Source organism: Phoenix dactylifera, chromosome 7, assembly GCF_051530095.1.
Source record: "Phoenix dactylifera cultivar Ajwa chromosome 7, Ajwa_hap1_PhDact_Kaust_v1.1, whole genome shotgun sequence".
NCBI classification, from domain to species: Eukaryota; Viridiplantae; Streptophyta; class Magnoliopsida; order Arecales; family Arecaceae; genus Phoenix; species Phoenix dactylifera.
Genome location: NC_143196.1, coordinates 5,749,228 through 5,766,028, shown reverse-complemented (window position 1 = coordinate 5,766,028; position 16,801 = coordinate 5,749,228). Strand labels below are relative to the sequence as shown.

General features: G+C 45.6%; 1 pseudogene; it reads left to right on the top strand.

The window, feature by feature from the left end:
• Positions 1-14,047: 14,047 nt before the first annotated feature.
• On the top strand, positions 14,048-14,145 carry LOC149753117 (small nucleolar RNA R71; annotated as a pseudogene).
• Positions 14,146-16,801: the final 2,656 nt, after the last annotated feature.

Below are 16,801 nucleotides of genomic sequence, written 5' to 3'. Positions count from 1 at the left end.
CGCCGAGGCCCTTGCCGCAGACCCCGAGCCCGCGTCCGCCGAAGACCCTCAGGTCATCGCTATAGATGACCCCGAGGGTGACGCCGACGCGACCGCCGCCCCTTAGGACTTAGATTTATATCTTCTTTTATTGTAAACGAGGTCGGCCTTCAAATTTTTGAACGGTCGACCTCCAACTTTGTACTTAGCCTCTTGGCACTTTATTAATGAAAAGATTTTTTTTCACCATTCCGCGCTTACTTTTCCTTTTATCTTCTTTAGTTGTAAGCGAGGCCTGTACTTTAACTTATTGTTTTACCGATCCTCGACTTTGCATCCTAGCCTTCGGGCTGCTTGATAAAGACATGTTTTTTGGCTATATTTTGCTTTTCTGAGTTTCGATTACGCTAACTAGGGGGAGCTCCGAGCTTAGATTCTAGAAAACTTCACTAAGTCCTGTAGCTCGGACTTGAAGATCGCAGAGGTCGCCATGTTTGGTTCTTGGATTTTTGAGGCACCGGGCTCGGGCCTCGGGCCTCCGAGAGGGGCCGTGCTAGACTTGCATAGGTCGCTATCGGGGTATTTAGCCAAGCTTTCGAGCTCGGCTTTTGGAGCGTAGGTCTATAAAAAAGTTAGTGCTGTCCCCTGAAGGGGAGCATGAGCCAATAGTCAAATCGTCGCCAGGGCTTTCATAGTTATTGCCCTCGGACTCTGCCGAGGTTCTGGCGAGCGGAGTCGGAACCTGTAGAGAATACCTCGGCCTTCTTGAGCTCGATCAGTACGCCCGCGGTCGAGGTTATCTTCATAGGTCGACATTGGAGTCTCTGCATATGGGGGCCGAATCGGGCCCTCACTCGAAGAAGTTTACATGAGTTGTCATGAGGGTCGGCAGTAAAGGAAGCGTGCATGAGGTCAGTGGGACCTCGGTTTTGGATTGACTCGTAGGGGCGATCCGGCCTTGGCCGGGATGAAGGCCTGATCTCGATCGGGATTTTACTGGCAATACATAGGTAGATGAATATAGTAAGGCGGGTGTCGAGTGGGATGTACCTCTCGCCTCCGCAGAATTGTGCGCTTCGTAGTGGAGCCTTCGGAGCCGTCCTTTAGCTTGGGGTCTATCTTGGGAATACCAATTGAACCAGAGGGGGCTGCCGTTGTCGAAAGCTATCGCTAGCGTCGCTCCGTTGTTGCTGTTGAATGTCCCAGGGGACCGTCAAAGCGCTGTCCCCGATCTCCTCGAAACGATGGGGGCGCGAGCTCTTCGTCAGCCTGGCAATACTTCCCGAGGTCGGGGGAGCTTGGGTTTGCTATCAACCTGGCGCCGCTTCCCGAGGTCGAGGAAGTTTGGATCTCTACGGTCGACACTCGGGGCATCTCAAACTCAGTTGAGGGATCATCCACGAGGTCGGGGGGTCAGGGACCGCACTCTCGATCCGTGACGCTTCCCGAGGTCGAGGGAGTTTGGGACTCTACGGTCGACCCTCGGGGCATCCCGACCTTAGTCGAGGGATCGTGCGCCAAGTCGAGGAGTCTGGGATCGCTCTGTCGACCCGCAACGCTTCCCGAGGTCGAGAAAGTTTGGGACTCTACGGTCGACCCTCGGGGCATCCCGACCTTAGTCGAGGGATCGTGCGCCAGGTCGAGGGGTCTGGGAACGCTCTGTCGACCCGCAACGCTTTCCGAGGTCGAGGGAGTTCGGAACTCTACGGTCGACCCTCGGGGCATCCCGACCTTAGTCGAGAGATCGTGCACCAGGTCGAGGGGTTTGGGGATGCTCTGTCGACCTGCGACGCTTTCCGAGGTCGAGGGAGTTTGGGACTCTACGGTCGACCCTCGGGGCATCCCGACCTTAGTCGAGGGATCGTGCGCCAGGTCGAGGGGTCTGGAGACGCTCTGTCGACCTGCGACGCTTCCCGAGGTTGAGGGAGTTTGGGACTCTACGGTCGACCCTCGGGGCATCCCGACCTTAGTCGAAGGATCGTGCGCCAGGTCGAGGGGTCTGGAGACGCTCTGTCGACCTGCGATGCTTCCCGAGGTCGAGGGAGTTTGGGACTCTACGGTCGACCCTCGGGGCATCCCGACCTTAGTCGAGGGATCGTGCGCCAGGTCGAGGGGTCTGGAGACACTCTGTCGACCTGCGACGCTTCCCAAGGTCGAGGGAGTTTGGGACTTTACGGTCGACCCTCGGGGCATCCCGACCTTAGTCGAGGAATTGAATATGGGGCCGAAGGAACTTAGGCTCGTCGTCGACCTGGTGGCGCTTCCCGAGGTCGAGGGAGTTTGGGACTCTACGGTCGACACACGGGGCATCCCGACCTTAGGCGGGGTATCTGAGGACCACAAACGACCCAATATTAGAGAAGTCGTAATCATGGTCATCGTGGGGAAGTAAATTATTGTAAAGAGGAGACAGGATCCATGTTCCTGATTGCCCGGAACCTCTTGGGGTTTTATTGATAATACATCCGTAGATTCTCGGAATTCCAGCTTCGCGGGATAGAGGTTCCTTCAAGAGATTTCAGCTTGTACGCCCCGGGTCGTTGCACCCAGGCGATTTGGTACGGTCCTTCCCAGTTCGGGGCAAGCTTTCCTTGCTCGGTGGGCTGAGAAGCTTCGGCTCTTCTGAGGACAAGGTCCCCCACCTTAAAGAGCTTGGGCTTGACTCTGGAGTTGTCGTACTGGGCTGTTTTCTGCTGGTACCTTGCCATGCGGACTCGGGCAATCTCTCGCGTTTCTTCGACGAGGTCCAAGTTATTCTTGAGCCGAGAAGAGTTGGAGTCGGGATCGTAGTGCTCCACCCTTGAGGAGGGGAGGCCGATTTCCAGTGGGATAACAGCCTCCGTGTCGTATGCCAGGTTGAAGGGGGTCTCGCCAGTGGGCAATCGGAACGTAGTCCGGTAAGCCCAGAGGACGTTGTACAGGTCCTCGACCCACTGTCCCTTGGACCGATCAAGCCTAGCCTTGAGCCCCTGCAAAATGGTACGATTGGTTATCTCTGTTTCTCCGTTTGTCTGCGAATGGGCGACCGAAGTGAAGCGGTGATCGATGCCAAGTTCAGAGCAAAATTCTCTGAAGCGGACATTGTCGAACTGACGGCCGTTGTCGGATATAAGAATACGGGGGAGTCCGAATCTATAGATTATGGACTTCCAAACAAAATTCCGCATCTTCTGTTCGGTGATTCGGGCCACAGGTTCAGCCTCGACCCATTTGGTGAAGTAGTCGATGGAGACGACCAAAAATTTTCTTTGCCCAGTGGCTAGGGGAAAGGGCCCTAGGATATCAATTTCCCACTGGGCAAATGGCCAGGGGGCGATAATTGAGGTCAGCGGGGCCGAAGGTCGGCGCTGGATGTTGGCGTTCCGTTGACATCGGTCACATTTTCGGACGAAGTCCGTTGCATCTTTCTGAAGCGTGGGCCAAAAGTATCCTTGTCGCAGGATCTTATGAGCTAGTGCCCGGCCTCCCAGGTGGTTTCCGCAAATTCCTTCGTGGACCTCTTGGAGGGCATAGTCTGCCTCCGAGGGGCGGAGACATTTAAGTAGGGGAAAAATAAATGACCGACGGTAAAGTCTATTCTCATATAGCACGTACCGAGGAGTTTGTCGCCTGATCCTGCGAGCCTCCAGCTCGTCGTGTGGGAGGGTCCTGTCCCGGAGGTAGTTGATGAATTCATCGATCCAGCTCGGCTCGATGTCGATACACATGGCCGGTTCAGGTTCCTCTGTGCTGGGTATTCGGAGGTATTCGAGCGCCGTTGCCTTAGAGAGCTCGCTCATGCGGGAGGTCGCCAGCTTTGACAGTCGGTCCGCCCTGAGGTTCTCCGTTCTGGGGATGTGCTGGATGCTGAAGGAGCCTAAAGCGGATGTAAGTTCCCGTACTTTTTGAAGATATTTCTGCATTGATGGTTCCTTCGCTTCAAAATCCCCCTGGACCTGGCTCACTATTAGTTGGGAGTCACTGAAGGCCTTTAGGTCTTCAACCTTCAGTTCTTTTGCCAACTTGAGTCCGGCAATGAGCGCCTCGTACTCCGCCTCATTGTTCGAGGCTGGAAACTCGAGGCGTAGGGCTTGCTCAGCCACCACCCCATCTGGGCTGGTGAGGATGAGTCCCCCTCCGCTACCCCCAGAGGTCGAGGAACCGTCCGCATGTAGGACCCATGGCGGCCTCGGGGTCTCTCCCGCGGGTGTGAGTGGCAGCTCGGGGTCGTCTGGTAGGGTGCACTCCATGATGAAATCGGCGAGTTCTTGAGCTTTAATGGCTGGCCTGGGCCGATATTCAAGGTTGAACTCCCCGTGCTCAACCGCCCACTTGGCAATCCTTCCGGCCCGATCCGACTTTTGCAGTATTTGCTTCATAGGCTGGTCGGTTAATATGGCTATGGTATGTGCTTGAAAATAGGGCCGGAGTCTCCGAGCTGAAGTGATCAGGGCAAAGATCGTCTTCTCAAGCTTTAAATATCGGGTCTCGGGGTCCCTGAGGACCCGGCTGGTATAATAGACCGGCTTCTGGAGCTTGTTCTCTTTCCGAATCAGGACCGAGCTCACTGCGACCGGGGAGACGGCCAAATATAAGTAAAGGACCTCGCCCTGCCGGGGTTTAGTGAGCAGCGGGGGGGAGGCCAGGAGGCATCTGAGCTCTTCAAAGGCCCGCTGGCATTCCTCCGACCACAGGAAGTTTTTCGGCCACTTTAGGATCTTGAAGAATGGAAGGCATCGCTCGGCCGACCTGGAGACAAATCTCCCCAAAGTAGCGACCCGCCCAGTGAGCCGCTGGAACTCCTTAACCGTCCTTGGAGGTGTCATCTCTTGCAATGCGCGGATCTTCTCAGGGTTGGCTTCAACTCCGCGTTCGGTCACTATGAAGCCCAGAAATTTATCCGAGGTGACTCCGAAGGCGCACTTCGCCGGGTTTAGCTTCATTTGGTATTTTCTGAGTTTGGAGAATGTTTCATTGAGATCAGCTATATGGCGCTCCGCGATTCGGCTCTTCACCAGCATGTCGTCCATGTAGACTTCCATGTTTCTGCCAATCTGATCTCCAAAGACTTGGCTGACCAGCCTTTGGTACGTGGCTCCTGCATTCTTCAGCCCGAATGGCATTACTTTGTAACAGTAGGTGCCCTTGTCGGTGATGAAGGCCGTCTTCTCCTCGTCCTCAGGCGCCATTCGGATTTGATTGTATCCTGAGAAGGCGTCCATGAAGGTCAGCAGCTGGTGCCCAGAGGTGGAGTCAACGAGTTGGTCGATGCTGGAAAGAGAAAAACTATCCTTCGGGCAGGCCTTGTTCAAGTCGATGTAGTCCACACACATGCGCCATTTTCCGTTGGCCTTCTTTACGAGGACCACGTTGGCAAGCCAATCTGGGTAGAAGACCTCCCGGATGAAGCCGGCCTCAAGGAGATTGTCGACTTCTTCGGCTGCCGCTTGCTGCCGTTCCGGGGCAGAGCCCCGTTTCTTTTGTTTTACGGGCCTGCAGGTTGGCTTCACCTGGAGTCGATGGTTTATGACCTCAGGGTCGATTCCTGGCATGTCGGCGGGCGACCAGGCGAAGACGTCAATGTTGTCCGGGAGGAATTCGGTTAGGCGTCTCCTTTCGCAGGGGCTTAGGCCGGAGCCGATCTGCACAGTTAGCTCTGGGCAATTTTCTTGTAAATGAATTTGATTAAGAAGCTCACCGGGCTCTACTTGCTTCTTCTAGAGGTCATCCCTTGCGTCCAAGGTTTCTATGGGCAGCGTGCGGCCCGCTGTCTGAGTTGATGTCTCGGCTGATAGCTCTTGCCGACTCGACGCTTCAGTTGGTTGCTTTGCCTTGCGGGTCGCCATGTAGCATTGTTTGGCCATCAATTGGTTCCCGCGGACTTCGCCTACCCCCTGGCTGGTGGGGAATCGCATGAGCAGGTGGCAGGTCGAGACCACGGCTCGGAGGGCATTCAGCCCTGGTCGTCCAAAAATAGCGTTGCAGGCTGAGGGTAGGCGGACCACAAGAAAGTCCGTCCTCACAGTACTTTCTCGGGGGGCGAGGCCGACCGTAACAAGAAAGCTGACCTCGCCCTCAACCGGGACCGAGTCCCCGGTAAATCCGACAAGCGGGGCATTAACCTTCCGAAGCTGGCTTTCTGTTAATCCTATTTTTTGGTAAGCATGGTAGTACAAAATATTAGCTGAGCTTCCATTGTCAACCAAGACACATTTTACATCAAATTTATTTACAATCATTGGTGCAAAAATAAAATTGTTCTCCCAAGTGCAGGAGAATCGCACAAGTAGTAAAATCTCGGGAGTCCGAGGTCGAATCCTCAGGGAACGATCTATAGATTATTAGCGTAATTTTTAGATGTAATTTTCAGTTGAATAAATATGTGGATTAAGATGATGTTTTGATTTTCAGAAATTAAAAGCAGAGAATAATAGATCAACAAACTAAGTTCAATCAAATAGAAATGGTTAGGGATCCGGAATCCCCCTTGACAATATTGCGTTCAAGAAATAAACTTGGTAATTCTCGATCAAGGATCAAATAAATAAAATAGTTTCAATCATGAAATATATCTTTTGAATACATGAACTCAATGTCTAAGCATTCATCGTGCCAGTTATGTCTACGACAAATCAAATATCAGAGCAATCCATGCATCAATAAATATAAAACATGATGAATCTATCTAATAAAAAATATGAGAGAATCAGAACATATGAAAAGATGTAAATCCATTAAAACCAAAGTTCAGAGTTTACTTCAAGAAAGTAACAAGTCAAGGGTTCTCCCATCACCCTTCACCGAAGGATTCAGCCCTCCATTAAAACATTAGCCCCTTCCTCCCTTTTTTTTTTTTTCTTTTCTTTTCGGAAGAACAGGGCATCCCCTGTTTCTTCCCTCTCTCTTTTTTTTTTCTTTCAAAATGCTAGGGCCGGCTCCTCTGTTTTCCTTCCCGAATGAACTCTCCTCTGTTTTTTTTTTGAATGAAGGATCCCCCCCCCGATCTTCCCCAGCCTGCCCGGCTTTATATAGTTCATGCGAGCCCTCATGCTCGCAGGGGAATGGGCGCGGATGGATGGACGGATGCAAGCGATCGCGACTCCGAAAGCTCCGGACGCGGAGGATCTGGGATTCTGGAAGATCACGATCGCCTGGGATGTGGATGATCCTTCGCAGTCGGCTGGGACTTTGCTGGGATGCGGGTGGATCGTGATCATAGAGCTGGGATCTCGGGAGATCTGAAATCTGGGACTCCATCGCTTGAGATCTGGACGTAGAGGATGATCACGGACGGCTGGATCGCAGCTGGGACGTGCGGATGAAGCGGAAGGAAGCTGAGATCTGGGAATCCTGCGGGATTTGGGGAAGGCTGAAAATCGTGGTGGATGCTGGGAGCTGATCACATGGACACGGGATGAGGAGTCGCACGCTGAGATTCGTATGATGCCTGGCTGACGGTGTGGACGGATGAGGGAGCTGATAGCATAGCTTTGGATGCTGTGGATCACTCACGGAAGAAGAGGATGAGCTGCACGTGGGCTCCGTCAGGCTGAGATGCACAGGCTTCTGGAAATTGGTTGCAGTGAACTGGCTGACTGAACTTAGGTTCCTTCTAGTGTGCAACTAGGGTTGAACCATTCAGTTAACTGCATCTTTTTGGACCCAATGCGTATTTTAGCTTTAATTTATGATCACCTGCACCCCACAAAAATATAATATTAATGCAGCACTTTTATTATTATTTGTTAGCAATAATACTAATTTAAGTGATGTGTAGATCGCACTTTTGTGCTCTCATCACACCCCCCAACTAGCTTATTGCTAGTCTCTAGCAATTAACGAGCAGATAATAAAATGAGAGTGCAAAAGGTGTGGTTTAACCTATGACTTTTTATTGAAGCTAAAGATATAAAACTAAGATATGTACTCACTTTCGTAGGTATCACGATTGCACTTAGCACGTGCAACAAGCCGTTAAACCCCTAGGTTACCCTAGTGGACGAGTGTTGTCTCGTGAGGGTTTTCAGGAATGTTACCCACAAACATCATGAATTATATGACATGAGATTCTAATGAAAATATGAAATAAATCTTAAGCTAATACACATGTAATTAATTGATATATATTTTCAAGCATGGCAACTGTCAAGGCAAGGAATATAAAAGTGTAGTGTGCATCAAATCATATGACTTTCTCAGAGTACTAATACCTCCACCACAACAGAGCACCGCCTGAGTTTTAGGTGCACTACTCAAGTCCACAAATGTTTTCTACACTTTATTAGAACCTGATCCATCAAATTTTCAGAATATCACTTGTTGTCTAAATTTGTCAAGAATGATTCGCATATAAAGAAAGAGCTATCAATCCCAACTAAACAACCCGGATACACAGAGGTCCAATAACAATGGAGTCAAACCAGCCATTACCACATGTCACAAGGTTCAGTCCAACCAACCTTATTCATGCTTATTGTTATTTTTATTTTTAAAACACATATGACGATTACAATAGTCCAACCCCATTAGGCTCTAGTAAGATCCGTGTAGCGAGCTTTCAGCCAATGACCCCCGATCCAGTTGGCTCAAGACATTAGGTGAAACACCCCTCGGGCTTAATTACTCGAATCAGACTACGCCACGAGGACAGACTTGTCATCATGTGGATTTTTTTTTTTTTTTTTTTTTTTGCAAGAAAAGAGAAGATAGACTGAACCATATATATATTTTTTTATTATATATGTGACTGCATCGTGACTATAGGTCAACCAAGGTCGGATCATAAGGCACCTAAGTAATCTAACTGGGATATTCAACCTCTATCTTTATGTGAAAACCAAATCCTGAGCCTTATGGTACAAACAAGGATACTCATACTTCTTTTACGGATAAGGCTAACAAAAATGCAGTTAACAAATGTGAACTCCTGAGGCTTTCCTATTATCATTAAGTACACGTGTGGGGATCTAATAATAGGTCACTGATCAGTCATACTATGCATGTATTCCTTGCATTAATAGTTGCACAAACTCAATATGAAAATACATGTGCATTTGCTCAGAAAAGAAAGTAATGGAATAAATCAAATGTAAAAACTTTTTTTTTTTTTTTTTGCAAAATATTTCCCTCCCCCCAACTTAAATATTGCATTGTCCTCAATGTAAAAGATGCAAGAAAGCTATATGTGAGAAACAATAGAGAAAAGAATATTAGAGAGAAGAAGAATACCTTGAGCTGTTGATTTCCAGAAAAGAAGACCTTCAAAATAAGAAAAAAATAATAATAATAATTCTAACTAATATACAAATACCTTGGCCGTCATGCTCAGTCATAAGAAGGCTCCTCCAAGGGAAAGGAGTCCTCTTCATCTGCAAAATTCTCAAGAAAAGGTTTTAATCTGTGTCCATTTACCTTAAAAATTTGACCATCCTATGGATTCTCAATTTCAACTGCCCCGTGTGGAAAAACAGTTTTTACAATGAAAGGACCTGTCCATCTTGATCGTAACTTTCCAGGAAACAGATGTAAGCGAGAGTCATACAAAAGAACTTTTTGTGCAGGTTCAAAAGATTTTCTTAGAATTGATTTATCATGCCTAATTTTCATTCGTTCTTTACAAAGTCTAGCATTGTCATACGCATCCCGACGAATTTCATTCAACTCACTTAATTGTAATTTTCGAATTAAACCAGCAGCTGATAATTCAAAGTTCAATTTTCTAATGGCCCAATATGATTTATGCTCTAATTCAACAGGTAGATGGCATGCTTTTCCATAGACTAGCCGATACGGGGACATACCAAGAATAGTTTTATAAGCAGTACGGTAAGCCCACAATGCATCAGAAAGTTTTAAAGACCAGTCTTTGCGTGATGGATTCACCGTTTTCTCTAAAATTCGTTTAATCTCCCGATTGGCTAGCTCTACTTGGCCACTAGTCTGCGGGTGATAAGGAGTTGCAATTCTATGAGTGATACCGTACTTTCGTAATAGGATCTCAAAAGGCTTATTACAGAAATGTTTTTCCCCATCACTAATTATAACCTTGGGCATCCCAAATCGTGAAAAAATATTTTCTTTGAGAAATTTCAAAACAGGTTTGTGGTTATTTGTTCGACAAGGCACAGCTTCTACCCATTTGGACACATACTCAACACCAACTAAAATGTACTCGTATCCAAAAGACGGTGGGAATGGGCCCATGAAATCGATGCCCCACATGTCAAAAATTTCAATAGCAGTAATGGGCTGAAGAGGCATCATTTGCCTACGAGTTAGACTTCCAACACGTTGACATGGGTCACATGTCCTACAGAACTCGTGGGCATCTTTAAATAGTGTAGGCCAATAAAAACCACATTGCAACACTTTAGCTGCCGTTTTCTTAGATGCAAAGTGTCCTCCGCAAGCATTGGCATGACAGAAAGAGAGTACACTTTGTATCTCATGATCCGGAATGCATCTTCTAAAGATTTGATCATTGCAATACTTGAACAAATAGGGGGCATCATAATAATAACTTCTTACTTCACGTAAGAAATTATTCTTATCATTCGATCCCCAATGCTCCGGCATCCGGTTTGTGACAAGAAAGTTTACAATATCAGCATACCATGGCATAGTAGAAAGTGCAAACAATTGCTCTTCAGGGAACGAGTCCTTGATGGGCAACTGTGGCACCAAATCATGAACAACTAGCCGTGATTGATGGTCAGCAACCACATTCTCTACTCCCTTTTTATCTTTGATAGTGATGTCAAATTCTTGGAGTAGAAGTATCTATCGTATTAAGCGTGGTTTGGCCTCTTTCTTATCCAGTAAATATTTTAGCGCTGCATGATCCGTAAAGATAAAAATAGGAGCACCAAGGATATAAGAGCGAAATTTATCTAATGCAAATACTACTGCAAGCAATTCCTTCTCGGTGGTGGTGTAATTCATTTGAGCATCGTTCAAGGTTTTGCTTGCATAGTAAATGACATATGGCTTATTATCCTTGCGTTGTCCCAAGACAGCTCCTATCGCATAGTCACTAGCATCGCACATGATCTCAAAAGGTAATGACCAATCAGGTGGTCGCACGATGGGTGCAGTGCTAAGCATAGACTTCAACTTTTCAAATGCCTCTTGACAGGTTTTAGTCCAATTGAATGGTGTATCAAGGGATAGGAGGTTACATAATGGTCGAGCTATGACACTAAAGTCCTTGATGAACCTCCTATAAAATCCAGCATGACCCAAAAATGATCTAACATCTCTAACCGTCTTGGGTGCAGGTAGCTTGGCGATTAGGTCAATCTTAGCTCTATCAACTTCCATGCCCTTCGATGAAACAATATGTCCTAGGACAATCCCCTTTGGCACCATGAAGTGGCATTTCTCCCAATTCAGTATCAAATTCTTTTCCATGCATCGAGCTAAGACTGCTTGTAAATGTGATAGGCAATCATCAAATGAATCGCCAAAAACAGAGAAATCATCCATAAACACTTCTAAAAATTTCTCGTTCATTTCTTCAAAAATACTGAGCATGCATCTTTGGAATGTTGCAGGTGCATTACACAACCCGAATGGCATCCGACGGAAAGCGAATGTGCCAAAAGGACAAGTGAAGGTAGTCTTCTCTTGATCCTCAGGTGAAATTTCGATTTGGTAGTACCCGGAATAGCCATCGAGAAAACAATAGAATTTGTGTCCTGCAACTCTTTCCAAAACTTGATCTAGGAAGGGTAGGGGAAAGTGATCTTTCCTAGTGACCAAATTCAATTTTCGGTAGTCAACACACATGCGCCAACTCGTCGGAACACGAGTTGGAACTAGTTCACCCTGATCATTTTTGACTACCGTCAGACCTGCTTTCTTGGGCACGACTTGAGTAGGACTCACCCACTTGCTATCGGAAATTGGATAAATAATACCCACGTCAAGCAACTTGAGGACTTCTGCTTTAACCACATCTCTCATCGTGGGGTTCAACCTGCGTTGCATTTGCCTTGTGGTTTTGGCATTGTCCTCCAAATATATCCGGTGCGTGCAAATCAAAGGGCTAATCCCCTTCAAGTCGGCAATAGACCACCCTAAAGCTCCTTTATGATTCTTTAGAACACCAAGTAATTTTCTTTCTTGGGCATGATCAAGATCAGATGAGATGATTATAGGGAAAGTGTCCTCAGGTCCAAGAAAGGCATACTTGAGTTCCTTCGGTAAAGGTTTCAACTCGAGCTTAGGTGTCTGTTCATGGGATGGTACTATCTTTGCTTCTCGAGATGGCAACTGTTCAAATTTCTCTATTCTCGGTCTCCACCCATTGACCATCATGACATCCGAATTATCTAAAACAGGTGGGACCATATCATCAGCAGTACCTTCAGAACACCAATCTATCAAACCATTGTCGGCCGATTCAGTAAATGTTTCTTTTAACAAATATTCTTCCGCAATGGTTTCAACCCATTCAACTTCTTTACTTTCTTCATGATCACTGGGTTATTTACCTATACTAAAGACGTTCAGTTCCAAGGTCATGTTGCCAAAAGAAAGCTTCATGACACCATTCCTACAATTGATCAAAGCATTAGAAGTTGCAAGGAATGGACGTCCTAAGATGACCGGAATCTGAGATGGTAAATTGGAAGCCGGATGTGTGTCCAGTATGATAAAGTCAACAGGAAAATAGAACTTGTCTACTTGGACCAACACATCTTCGATAATCCCTCTAGGGACCTTCACTGACCTGTCAGCTAATTGTAAGGTCACAGTTGTTGGCTTCAACTCACCCAAACCGAGTTGCTCATATACCGTATATGGCAACAAGTTCACGCTCGCTCCTAAATCTAGCAATGCTCGCTCAATCCTAAAATTGCCAATGATGCACGAGATAGTTGGGCAACCTGGATCCTTATATTTAGGAAGAATGTTATGCTGTAAAATTGCACTCACATTTTCAGCCAAAAATGCCTTCTTTTTGACATTTAATCGCCGCTTGACAGTGCACAAATCTTTCAAAAATTTTGCATAGGAAGGCACTTGTTTGATTGCATCAAGAAGAGGTACATTGATTTTTACTTGCTTAAAAAGCTCAAGAATTTCAGAGTTTGGTTCAAGCTTTTGCAAGGGCTTTAATCTTTGTGGAAATGGTGCAGGAAAAGGACATTCAATTTTTTCAGTAGATGTTGGTGCTTCAGTTTCTTCATTATCCTTTTCTTTTGTCTTGGAAGGGTCAGAATCAGGTATGACTTGTGTTTGTTCTGGGACTGGTCGGTCAATAATCTTTCCACTTCGCAAAGTTATTATACTCTTTGCTTGCTCTTTATGCGAAGTTGAAGATGATGCATTACTACAGCCATAGACTTGAGGATTAGGTTGTGGTTGAGCTGGTAGCTTACCTTTCTCTTGAGCACTTAAAGCAGTGGTCAGCGTTGTCAGTTGATTTCTTAATTCATCATTGATTTTAGCTTGACCTTGCATGAAAGATTGCAAAGTTTCTTCGAGACTGGGTTTTTGAGGGGGTGCATGTGCATAGTGAGGTTGCGGAGGTGGAGGAGTTGGGTTATATACTTGTTAAGGTTGGTCATTCCTCCACCTGAAATTTGGATGGTTCTTCCATCCAGGGTTGTAAGTACCCGAAAAAGGATTATTGAAAGATTTTTGATAGGTATTCATAACATTGGCCTGATCGTGCAAGACCTCCTTAAATGCGGGTATCGTGGGGCAATCAGTGGTGAGATGGCCAGTCATCTCACAAATCCTACAACACTCGCTGTTATGTTCTACGGTCTTGACGGGTTCAATCCTTCTAAGTTCAAATTTCTCTACCTTCCTAGTAAGGGCTGCCATTTTAGCCTGAATATCATCCTGAGTACTAAGGTTGTAAAGGCCCCCCTGTCCAACGCTAGTAGGCTTAGGTAAAGGTTTATTCGCTCTATCCCCTGTATCCCATAATTGTGCAGTCTCTGCGAGAGAGTCTAAATAGTCCCATGCCTCATCGGGTTGCTTTTCCAAAAATAGACCATTGCACATAGTCTCTATAAATTGTTTCAACTGTGGAGACAACCCCTCGTAAAAGAAACTAATGGTTCTCCATGTTTCAAACCCATGATGAGGACAAGAGAGTAGCAAATCTTTAAATCTCTCCCAGCATTCATAAAATGTTTCATGGTCTTTTTGTTGGAAATTACTAATGTGCCTTTTCAAAAAGTTAGTCCTTTGTGCAGGAAAGAATTTTTTCAAGAATTCTCTTTGCATATCATGCCATGTTCCTAGCGATCTAGGTCTCAAGGAGTTCAGCCATGTTTTGGCTTTATCCTTTAAGAAAAAAGGAAACAAGGTCAATTTAAGGACATCTTCCGATACATTTGGCACTCTAAATGTGATGCTAATTTCCTCAAAATCCTTAAGGTGAAGATAAGGGTTCTCAGATTCCATTCCATGATACTTGGGCAGCAATTGAATTACTCCTGGTTTGATTTCAAAGTGTCCTACATTATCAGGAATAATCATGCATGAAGGTTGACTAGTCCTAGTGGGATGTAAATATTGTCGAAGTGTCATAACTGGGGGTCTACCTTCATCACCATGGTGACTTCCTATATCATCAGAAAAATTTGCCATCTCACAAGGTGTGAGATACTGCAAAGGAATTTCAACGATGTGTCCTAAGGGATGATCTAAAGTTGTACGACTTAATCGACCGGTGTCGTCCCTATTCCAACCTAGCATACAAAATTTAATAATTTTTTTTTAATTTTTTTTTAAAAAAAATAAATAAATATAAATGTAAGTACCAACTAAAGATACCCTAAAACTACACCCTAAAAAAAAAATCTATTCACAATCAAACATGCAACTAAACATTACACCTCAATTTCTAATGTTTTTTTCTAAATTTCTAGACAGCTCCTAACTGGTTTGAAGAGGGCACCTAAGCCTCCAATCCGGTCTAATGAACCGAGTTGACCAGGTAAGCTCCCAGGTAAGTGGAGGGGTCACGATGCGTTCGCAAAGGTCCCACTTAAAACCCACTTGCCTCGAACAGATGAATTATCTCCCTTATAGGGACAAAGCTTGCCTAGACATCAACTAAGCCACAAAGCGAAATTGGTGCAACTTTCGGTGGTCTTCGTCCTATTGAGCTCGAATGTCCTTAGGGGCCAACGTCTAGTTGATTTTAATTAAGCTTAGGATATTTATGCAATGGGGTGATTTTTGGGCTAAGGACGAGTGATGAAATCCCGACCTTATCTTTTTAAATGGGTTCGGCCCTTAGAATACTTTATGCTGATGCCTTATACTATATGCAACAATCAAGAGATTTTTTTTTTTTTTATGTTTTATGACATGACATTAAATTTCATTGAATAGGTGATCAAGCAAATTATTTATTTTTTTTTTAAATTTTATGAGTTGAAATTTGAAATTTGAATTCTGAAATTTGAATTTGAAATTTTAGGTTTTCCTTTTTTTTATTTTTTTTTTTTTAGCAACAAGGGTTAATGAGATATGATAACAATAAAATTCTGATCTAGAATAATTAAATGCAGAAAATTCAAAACAGACAGCAGCAAGTTTTCGTATTAATCTGATAGATTATTAGCGTAATTTTTAGATGTAATTTTCAGTTGAATAAATATGTGGATTAAGATGATGTTTTGATTTTCAGAATTAAAAGCAGAGAATAATAGATCAATAAACTAAGTTCAATCAAATAGAAATGGTTAGGGATCCGGAATCCCCCTTGACAATATTGCGTTCAAGAAATAAACTTGGTAATTCTCGATCAAGGATCAAATAAATAAAATAGTTTCAATCATGAAATATATCTTTTGAATACATGAACTCAATGTCTAAGCATTCATCGTGCCAGTTATGTCTACGACAAATCAAATATCAGAGCAATCCATGCATCAATAAATATAAAACATGATGAATCTATCTAATAAAAAATATGAGAGAATCAGAACATATGAAAAGATGTAAATCCATTAAAACCGAAGTTCAGAGTTTACTTCAAGAAAGTAACAAGTCAAGGGTTCTCCCATCACCCTTCACCGAAGGATTCAGCCCTCCATTAAAACATTAGCCCCTTCCTCCCTTTTTTTTTTTTCTTTTCTTTTCGGAAGAACAGGGCATCCCCTGTTTCTTCCCTCTCTCTTTTTTTTTTCTTTCAAAATGCTAGGGCCGGCTCCTCTGTTTTCCTTCCCGAATGAACTCTCCTCTGTTTTTTTTTGAATGAAGGATCCCCCCCCGATCTTCCCCAGCCTGCCCGGCTTTATATAGTTCATGCGAGCCCTCATGCTCGCAGGGGAATGGGCGCGGATGGATGGACGGATGCAAGCGATCGCGACTCCGAAAGCTCCGGACGCGGAGGATCTGGGATTTTGGAAGATCACGATCGCCTGGGATGTGGATGATCCTTCGCAGTCGGCTGGGACTTTGCTGGGATGCGGGTGGATCGTGATCACAGAGCTGGGATCTCGGGAGATCTGAAATCTGGGACTCCATCGCTTGAGATCTGGACGTAGAGGATGATCACGGACGGCTGGATCGCAGCTGGGACGTGCGGATGAAGCGGAAGGAAGCTGAGATCTGGGAATCCTGCGGGATTTGGGGAAGGCTGAAAATCGTGGTGGATGCTGGGAGCTGATCACATGGACACGGGATGAGGAGTCGCACGCTGAGATTCGTATGATGCCTGGCTGACGGTGTGGACGGATGAGGGAGCTGATAGCATAGCTTTGGATGCTGTGGATCACTCACGGAAGAAGAGGATGAGCTGCACGTGGGCTCCGTCGGGCTGAGATGCACAGGCTTCTGGAAATTGGTTGCAGTGAACTGGCTGACTGAA